Source organism: Anthonomus grandis, chromosome 1, assembly GCF_022605725.1.
Source record: "Anthonomus grandis grandis chromosome 1, icAntGran1.3, whole genome shotgun sequence".
Taxonomy (NCBI): Eukaryota; Metazoa; Arthropoda; class Insecta; order Coleoptera; family Curculionidae; genus Anthonomus; species Anthonomus grandis.
Window position 1 is genome coordinate 30,672,892 of NC_065546.1, and position 10,201 is coordinate 30,683,092.

General features: G+C 33.5%; 1 long non-coding RNA gene across 1 annotated transcript; it reads left to right on the forward strand.

Moving 5' to 3' along the window:
• The first annotated feature begins 960 nt into the window (after window positions 1-960).
• Window positions 961-2,195, forward strand: LOC126737898 (uncharacterized). Its single transcript, XR_007661162.1, has 2 exons — window positions 961-1,159; window positions 2,139-2,195. It is a non-coding gene; the product is annotated as an uncharacterized LOC126737898 (long non-coding RNA).
• The last annotated feature ends 8,006 nt before the right edge of the window (window positions 2,196-10,201 follow it).

Genomic DNA, 10,201 nt, shown 5'->3' on the forward strand with positions numbered 1-10,201 from the left:
TAGTTGTTGACAAGTAATGTTAGCATGTTTAGTCTAAGTTGCAGCCTGCAAGAAAAAAAATCTTAAATAAGATGTTAGATATAATGTTTTAAGTTAGCTTCCTGAGGACAGGACAGAAAGCAGGATGGCCGAATGTAAGATTTACTAATTTTTATTTTTTTATAAAGGTATCATTTATTCTAAATCGGGAAATACATTCTCGTTTATCAGTGCTTTGTCAACTAGAATGAAATAAAATATCAAATAGCCATAATAATCCCGATTTGTTTATGTTTATGTTAACTGGCGACTGAAGAGAGAATGTAAAACCAGGATAGGTATTAAATAAAAGATAGTTTGGTGACGGGTCATGCCGAGTTTAGTTCTTTTAATAGGTGAACGTTTTCTGTTGTCAATAATATATTATTGTCTTTTATTTTTTAACTTGAGCCTTACATTTAAAATTGTGATCTATTTCCAGGTATTTAAAACTATTTTTCCAGTTAATTTTAAAGTTAATATATTAGGCACTGTAATAACTTCAAAAAAATTGAAACAGTTTGTAATAAAATAATAATAATCTATATTTAGCAGAAAAAGTACATGGATAAATTAAACATAAGAATACCCACCTAAGAAAAAGTTATTTTAACAAACTATAGCAAAGAGGAAAAAACAATAAATTAACAATAGACTCTTAAACTGATTAACATTAGTATAAATTTTTACATCTATCGGTTATTTGTTAAGCTTACTAAAACCTCTATATAGAACATAATCATGCATTTTTTACTGATACTACAAACTTACATATCTATTCACCAAAATAAAATCCTTACAATTTCTTGTAAGACCCTGTTTATTTTCTAAAGAATTGAAATATTTTTCTTAGTCATTAAGATGAAATTTATCGGTCTGACCGAAAAGAGGTCCAGAATATTTACAAAACTAAAGCTAGCTCAGCGGTACCGTAAGTAACCAAATACGGTTTACACTTAGCGTTTCCCCTCGGGAATTATTTTTATGGGTTTTGATAAAAGAGTGAGATAAATATTTGGTTTATAAAATTCATTTGAGTTTTGGTCACTAAAGAGTGAAGTTATTTAATAAAAACAATAAAGGGTGTTGCGACGTGAAATAAGCTGTGTTGGTTTGGTGTAGTGTTTTACTACAAGAAAGGGTGAGTGTTATCACAGAGTATGCTTATTTCTATCTTATTGATTACACCGATATTTTACCTTTTTAATTAAAAATGTGAGTAATGAAATATTTTAATGACCGATTGTTGTTTGTCTTGCTTGTGTTGGTGTGACGATTGTTTATTGGTTCTTGTTAAGATACTGAGCTGGTCTGGGACCATTGCACAGCTCGTTGAATTTAACAAGGCTTTGTATCTGGAGAGGACTCTCGCGTTTTGGTGTCCATTGCACCCCTCAGTACAAAGTGTGTTATCGTCAAGTGGTCTAGATCGGAGATTGCTGTCTCAATCTCATGTTTTATGATAATGTTTTTGTAGCTACGGTTTGTGAGTAATGTAGTGCTCACGTTTTGGCATATTGAACGATTGTATATGTAAGAATATATTCTGTGCCAGACCAGCTAGATTCGAAACTCAATTGGGCCCTCTTCATGAAATCGTCACCCGAGCCATTACCTTTATTTATTTGACATTATGGGACACTTTATGATGACGATTTATGGATGCGGAGTGTTTGTGTTAGTTTTAAGTTTATGTAAGAGTTTTGCTATTAAAAAGAAAAGGGAATATTCGAATTTTAGACAGCGTCTGCGACGCATTATTTCTGAAGAGAAATTTGTTCTGTTTTATTTTAAGATTTTTCGTTTTATTAAATCTTAATTTAATTAAAACTCGGTGTTTTCTTACATATATCATTCAATATCAGTACGTTGTTGTTACTGGGACATTTAACAATCGGATAAAAATAATAAATTGGTGAATAATAAATTTTGGGATATTTAAGTTAAGTGGTTAAATGTTGGTGAACATGAATTAAATGGTTATCGTAAAAGTAAAATCACTGAGTAAGTTTAAAACATATTAATTCATAGTTTTCATATTAATGAGTTTTGCTTAACTTCTTTTTTATTTAATTAATTTTACGGGAATAAGTGTGCTCAGGTTACTTTTATTATTTCAGGTCTACACGTCACCATCTCTACTTTGGAGTCGCCCAAGCGCCCAGTTGTTTTACAAGGTGTTTATTCTATTGTTATGATTTATTTTGATTATTTGGACTATTTTGAATTTATTTAACGTATTAAAAATTATAAAATTATTTAAATGATGCTCACAGGTTTTAATTATTATATTCTGTTTGTTTTATTATAAACATCTCGAAAACCTGGCATTTTATCACATACATACTTCGGTAAAATATATCTTTTTAATTTAATTCTTTGCTGAAATGATCAAAAATTTAGAAGATCCAACATAGTCTTGATAGTTGAATAGCGGTTACATTTTAGGACCGTTTTCATAGCCCTATTTAGAATTTACTCTAGTTGGATTTTATACTGTAGTAGGTTAATATCGAACAAAACTATATATGAGGAAGTACAAGGGCAGTATCTAATGAAAGTTTGGTATGCATCGATAGATTTTGGCCTATGCTGTTAGTAAATCAGACCTTTTAGTAGTCAGCGTGTGTATGAAAATTCAAACTAGAGCACAAAATTGTACCCAAGTATTTAATATTCCTTTCAAATACGAATTTTTCTTCATTTATTATATTGTTTATATCCAATGAGGTAAATTTAGATTTTTTAGCGAAAATCAAAAATTTGGTTTTCGATTAATCGATGGTTTTCTTGTATTTGGGCTAAGTTTGTTATTGCAGAGCCCGCAAAATAAATTATTAATTTCTATAGTGATATCCGAATTTGATCTAGATTTCCGCTAATAATATACCTATAATTTAGGGTCAACAGCGAATAGTACAATATTAGAATTTTTAAGCGGCATAACCATATTATTAATGTATGACATACATACATGTTCAGTTTTCTTAAATTTTACAACAGTTTGAATCAAGTAGTTCATTGTTCATTCTATTTCAAATTTTCATTAAACTTTAAACTTTAACTCAATTTCGTTTGGCTCACTGTATAGAAATAGTTAGTTAAAGTATTTCTATTCAAATGCATCCAAAAGAATGTTTTGAGGCCTTATAAAAAGGTACGCGTCCAACATACTGAGCCAGTTCGTTGAAACCCATTATCAGAAGAAGTAAATTCGCTAAACCGCATCGCTCACGCATCTAGTACCACCCGATACAATCCCGTGTTTATGGAATAAACCGCATTTTGTACTGAGAAAAATGGCTGGCCAGCTAACGCGAGTGAAAAACTGTAAAGTCTCACAACCATTAATTGTCAACAAAAAAAAACAATAAATACAGTCCACTTTTCTCAACAGTGAGCTTTCGATACAGTACTGTGTGGGAGAAACCCATGTACCTAATTGTTCAAAAAGTATTTTCACAAAAATTCGCCCTTGTAACAAACTTACCCCTATTATTGATTTAGAAGCAGCAGTTTTGCCAACCAAAAATTTGTGGTAGTTTACCTAAATCCCCTTTGCCTAAAAGAACATGGCCTCACTTGCGCAATGCTGTGCTGGCTGACCCTACTTACATATAACATATAACATCCCCGGTCCTATTGACATGCTAATAGGTACTTCTTTGTTGCCTTATATTTTGGAGGAGGGTCGTCTTAATGGTCGGCTCAATGAGCCTGTCGCTATTAACACACTTCGGCTTTATTTTGATGGGTAAAGTGTCAGTCAGGGTTTTTGCCTCATGCTTCACAGTCTCTCGTTTGCTTTAATACGTTTATTAATGATACAATGCAAAAGTTTTGGGAAGTTGAGGAGGTACCTCACGTCAAGACTTTATCTCCAGAGGATCGAAAATGCGAGGAAATCTTTGCTAATTCTACCTATCGCAACGAAAATGGGAGATTCGTAGTTTCCTTGCCATTTCAAAGTCAGGACCCTGAGTTTACTAGCAGTAGAGAATTAGCTGTTCGAAACTTTTTATCGTTAGAGCGCAGACTCGAAAGGAATCCGAAGCTTTACTGTAATTATTCTGCTTTTATGCAGGAATACCTTACTCAAAATCACAAGGAATTACTACCTTTAGGGGACATACCACAACGGTCATTTTATATCCCACATCATTGTGTGTTAAAGGATTCCAGTCCCACCACTAAACTTCGCGTAGTATTTAACGCTTCAGCAAAATCTCCCGGGGACATGTCGCTTAATGAGTGTCTTCTCCCTGGACCCAAATTACAAACTGATATTTTCGAGTTGTACTTGGCTTCAGAATTCATCGTTTTGTTTTCACAGCCGATGTTCGCCAAATGTTTAGGCAAATTTTAATAAACCCCGCACACGCCGATTATCAAAGAATCGTGTGACGCTTCTCCAAAGATCAACCTATCGCTGATTATCGCCTTCTTACAGTTACTTATGGGTTAACTTGTGCACCTTATCTTGCCATTAGGTCGTTATTAGCTTTAGCTTCTTGAAGCTTCCCAAATTATTTTGAGGTCATCTTATGTTGACGACGTCAACGTGGCTCAGAAACCATTGAGGGAGCGAAAAATCTTCAAAGGGATTTGATATCTCTTCTTTAGAAAGGTGGTTTTGAACTTCGAAAATGGTGTAGTAATGATCCTCGTTTGTTAGCTAATTTTCAACCATCTTTTCTTTATAATGAAGTCTTTCACTTAATTTTGATTCAGATAGCCCCTTGAAAGTTTTAGGTCTTTAGTGGAATCATTCTCTTGATGTTTTCCAGTTTTTAGTTAGTTCAATTGATAAAGGATGCACAAAACGAATACTTTTGTCTAATTTAGCAAAAATTTTTGATCCTTTGGGATTAATTTCTCCCTTAACTTTTCTTGTTAGGGGTAATTGTAAACGCCTCCAAAGGAGATCGTTTTTCTTTGGAATAAATATTATTCGGAGATATCTTCTATATCGGAATGTAAAATCCCTCGTTGTTTGTTCCCTCTCCGCAAAGGGCTATTGCGCTGTAATTTACCTAGGCTGTTTAACTCCTGATGGAGTAGCCACTCAATTTGTATGTGCTAAGTCGAAAGTTGCACCGCTAAAAACTCTTTCGATTCCACGCTTAGAACTATGCGCAGCCGTGCTTTTGTCTCGTTTGCTGTCACATGTTTACAAAATTTATACCTCATATTTCGCAATTCATAAAAATTTCGCCTGGAGTGACTCAACAATTGCCCTTTCGTGGATCAAAGCGTCTCCACATCGTTGGAGTACTTTTGTTAGTAATAGGGTCTCCTTTATCCAAGAAAGGTTACCCGTTTCTTATTGGTATCATGTCTCCTCTGAAAACAATCCTGCGGATTTAGGTTCTAGATACCTGTTTCCGGTAGAGTTAAAAAAGAGTTCGCTTTGATGGGCAGGTCCGAGTTTTTTACTTAATTCAAACCGCAACTGGATCCCTTTTGTAAATATTTCTTCAAATGTCGCTTTACCTGAAGAAAATAAAACCTGCTTATTGGTTCCCGCTTCAGAAGATTTTTTTGAGAGCCTCATTTTGAAGTTTTCATCATTTGATAAATTAACGCGCATTGTTGCTTATATCTTTCGCTACAAAAATAACATTTGTTTCCCACTTAAAAAACTTACAGGCGCTCTTACGTCTTCCCAACTTCATGCCGCCACAATGGTTTTGGTTAAGCATGTTCAGTCACAGGCCTTTGCTTCAGACATAAGGCTTATTCAAAGCAATCAATTGCCTTCGAAGCCGCTTAGACGGTTAAGCGTTTTTATGGATAGTGAAAATATCTTGCGCGTGGGTAGTCGCTTAAAACACTCATTGAGTTTTAATCACAATTATCCTGCCCTTTTACTTGGTATTCACGAGTTTACAAAACTTGTAGTAACTTATTTTCATTTCAAATATTTTCGTGCAGTTGTCCAAAGCGTTCAGTTTCTTATCATGCAACAATTCTGGATAGTATCTTCTAAAGGGGTCATTCGTCAAATTATTTCAAAATGTGTACGCTGCTTTAGGTGTAGATCCCAGTCTATTTAGCCCCCAATGGGTGATTTGCCTGCTGTGCGCGTCTCCCAAGTAAAGCCTTTTCTTCACACCGGAGTGGACTACGCCGGGCCTTTTAATGTAATGATGTCACGCTACCGTGGCAGTCGCACCACTAAGGGTTACTTGTGCCTATTCGTTTTCTTTGCCGCCAAGGCTGTACATCTTGAATTGGTCTCTAACCTCTCTACCGAGGCCTTTTTAGCTGCTTTACATAGGTTTATCACTCGCCGTGGCCGTTGTCAGCACTTATATAGCGATTGCGGTACCAATTTTACTGGTGCGTCTAACCAATTGAATGGTTTTATGGTTAATTCTGCCTCGACTGAGGGCATATCATGGCACTTCAATCCACCTTCCGCTCCTCATTTTGGAGGGCTGTGGGAGGCGGGGGTAAAATCTGTTAAAATCCATTTATATCGCGTGGTTGGTATTTATTGTTTTTTGACAATTAATGGTTGTGAGACCTTACCTGGTTTTTTCTCGATTACAGTTTTTCACTCACGTTAACTGGCCAGCTTTTTCTCAGTATGAAATGCGGTTTATCCCATAAACACAGGATTGTATCGGGTGATACTAGATGCGTGAGCGATGCGGTTTAGCGAATTTACTTCTTCTGATAATGGGTTTCAACGAACTCGCTCAGTATGTTGGACGCGTACCTTTTTATAAGGCCTCAAAACATCCTTTTGGATGCATTTGAATAGAAATACTTTAACTAACTGTTTCTACATAGTGAGCCAAGCGAAATTGAGTTAAAGTTTAAAGTTTAATGAAAATTTGAAATAGAATGAAGAATGAACTACTTGATTCAAACTGTTGTAAAATTTAAGAAAACTGAACATACCGCCCACCAAAAATTCATTGCATTTTTCAGTGGCTTGAAAGAGGCAAAGGACATAGCTTGACTACAGGTCGGTTTAACGTGCCATTACTGGTTTGAACAGTAGCGACTCTGACTACTCCATCCGAACCCGGATGTACCTCCTTAACTCGACCGGCGACCCATATGCCACTGCAGGGGCGGTGCTAATTCACTGCGAATTAGCACTAGAGTTCCAGAAGAGAGGTTAACAATAGGCTTATGCCATTTGGCACGTTGATGTAGCGTGTGCAAATACTCACTAGACCAACGGCGACATTATACCGACCAGCAATGGACTGAGTACAGTTCTCTGTGGAACTGCTCTTTTACACACACTTACAGATTTTTCTCATTAATTGGCATTGTGTTGGTTGGCTAAAATTCGTTATGGCACTTTGTATTGTGTACCTAGGGAACCGGAATAATTGTCGACAATTTCCAGGACTGCGGAAAAATACCGTTTGTTAATGATTTATTGAAAATATGCAAAAGTTAATCTTAATATAGAACAAAAGATTATTTGCGGCTGGTATTCTAGAATTATGAACGGACTTAGCTGAGGTATATTTTAAATAACAGTGTCAACACTATCCACAAAGTAATTAATAAACTTTTGTGCTATACTCGCTTCATCGGACACTACTTCCAAATCAAAAAAAATGAAATTGGGCATAGTTTTAATTTTTTCTGGTAAAGGAGTTTTTAAAAGTTTTTTTTATTTTTTTTTGGCTTATTTCTATTTTGATCAATAATCTTTGCAAAAACACGCTCTTTTTCAATTATGATTTCTTTGATTTTATCATTGTTCTTTTCATAATTATTCCAAGTTTCTTAATTTATAACAAAAACTGCTTTTTATATAATATATGTATAGAGTTTTTTTCGCATCATAATCCGACTATTGAGGGTAACCCTTTTGTCTCCAGAATTATCTATTTATTCAAAAATTTCATAATGGGACTGGGAATCTTATCAATTGTAGTGACATTTGAGATGAAAATTTCTACTATTAGATTAACATAATAATTATTGTTGTTCCAATGTATTTTTAGTAAATTTTCTTGTAATTTATTACTCGTATAATAATTATGTATGGATCCTTTATACTTAAATATCTTTTAATTATTTTATTTATTCTGAGTTATATCTTTATTATATCGTTCTGTTTTCTGTTTTATAACGGACAAAATTGTATCATCACAAATTTTTGATATCAAATTAACCTTATATAATCGATTTTTATTATTTGTTGTAATGTAGTCAATTAATGTCTGACTTCTAGGGTCATTCTAGAGTCTGAAAGGTTTCAGAATTTAACTTATAACATGTATCTTTTAACTTTTTACAAATTAATGTTATTAGCTTAAAAGCAGTCTTTAAACAAATCAAAGTTAAAGTTAATCATGACTATATTTGTGCCATTAAAGTCATTAACTTAATCAATATAATTGTTAAAAAATTAAATAATTTTCCAGTCATCAGTCATTTAGTCATAAAATCTTCAGTCACCGACATTTATAAAGATAATGACCACAAATAGCTATTAATACTATGTACACTTTTTTAAATTTATCGTTTCGCTTATCAATATTATACTAGGTTTCCAATCATTAAATATAAAAATAATGCAATGCTTATTGTTCAGGTAGCTCTGTCAGTTTAAATTGACTATGTCAGAGCTTAAAACATCTAAATCTTTAAATCTATTTGCTTTAAACTTTACATACCTTCTACTTTGAATTTCTCTGATTCTTTTATAATAATTACACTGTTTAACATCCGATGCAACATGATTATTGTCCAAATTCAATCCATACTTAACTACTTTAACATTATATTCCCTAACATCGTGACTTCCACAAAATTTGAAACAACTTTCTTTATTATAATCATTAAACACCATGCACTGATTCCGCACAATATTAAGTTTCTCGTAAAATTGATCGTAGTTACTCGAATTAACTTCCAGAATAACATATCATTTTTTATTCTACGAAGTACTTATACTAATATTTTGTTTTATTTGAATTTCTTGAGGGGCCAACGGATTTGTGCTTTCATGGACTTCAACAACATTCTTTTCTCTAAAATTTTGGGCTTAACAATGTATTTATCAGCCAATGATAATTTGATGAATAGGATAGCTCTGATCTTGTGGTAAACTCATTAAAGTAAGAAGGACAAAAATATGAAAAACGTTTACAATAATTATCAAGATGAATTCTATATTTGCTAAAAATCGACCTTTAAAGTTTCGAATTTTTTCTTTATAGTTTTTTTTACAGAATTTTCTTTTTCTCTATATTTAACTAATTAAGCCAGCGTTATCTTCCAACTCCACAGGTTACGAAAATACCGGGTAATAATGGGATCTGAGCTAATCTGTACAAATGTGAAGACTTTTGAATAAATTTGACAATTTTCCAATTAAAAATTGTGTAGAGATACCATTTTATTACCCTAGAAATCAGCTTTTTGATGTATTAAAATCCCTGAAGAAAACTAAAAATAAACTTGATTCTAAAAAGAGACCCTCAAGAATCAAAGGAGAGAATCAAAAATAGTCCTACTTTATTATATCCGATATTATCCGAAAGGATTTTCAACTTTTAAAAGTTTACAGTATATATATAACTTAAGCAAGGGGTTTGGAAACTTTATCAAAAACTGACTAACTATATAGTCCGTTAAAAAGACCATCTTAAATTCCAATCATGTAGGACGCACGTAATGGAAATGGTTCAAAAGGTCGCGCTCAAGAAACTTAATCGGTCCAAAGTTTTCGGTAAAAGCGGTGACAAATTATGCGAAGAAGAAGTTGAGCCTATTAGACGGAAGAGAGGAAGTGAGAGAGGGGTCCTGAACTCATATAGGAACTCTATCCAGATTCGTATACGATTAATTTGGAAAGTTGTTTAACTTGCGACCCGGATCTGCATGCCAAATTTTAAATGGTGAGGAGGAGTTATAAGGTGGAATTGGATAGTCTAAGTTCATGCAAATTTTCTTAATCGGAAAATAATCGAAATTTTATGTAAAATTTTGTGAAAAAGTTCGAGAAACTAAATTTTATTATAGTAATGTCCAATTAAATTATGCACATTGTAGCGTTTTATTTTTCTATTTCTTATGTTCACTAACGCTCCATTGATATTTGTGGTGCCATCAAGGTTTGTTATATTATGTTATATTATTATAACCTCGATTATAACCTTGTTCCGAGGTTGTGTTATTGTTATAATGCGTCACAACCAAA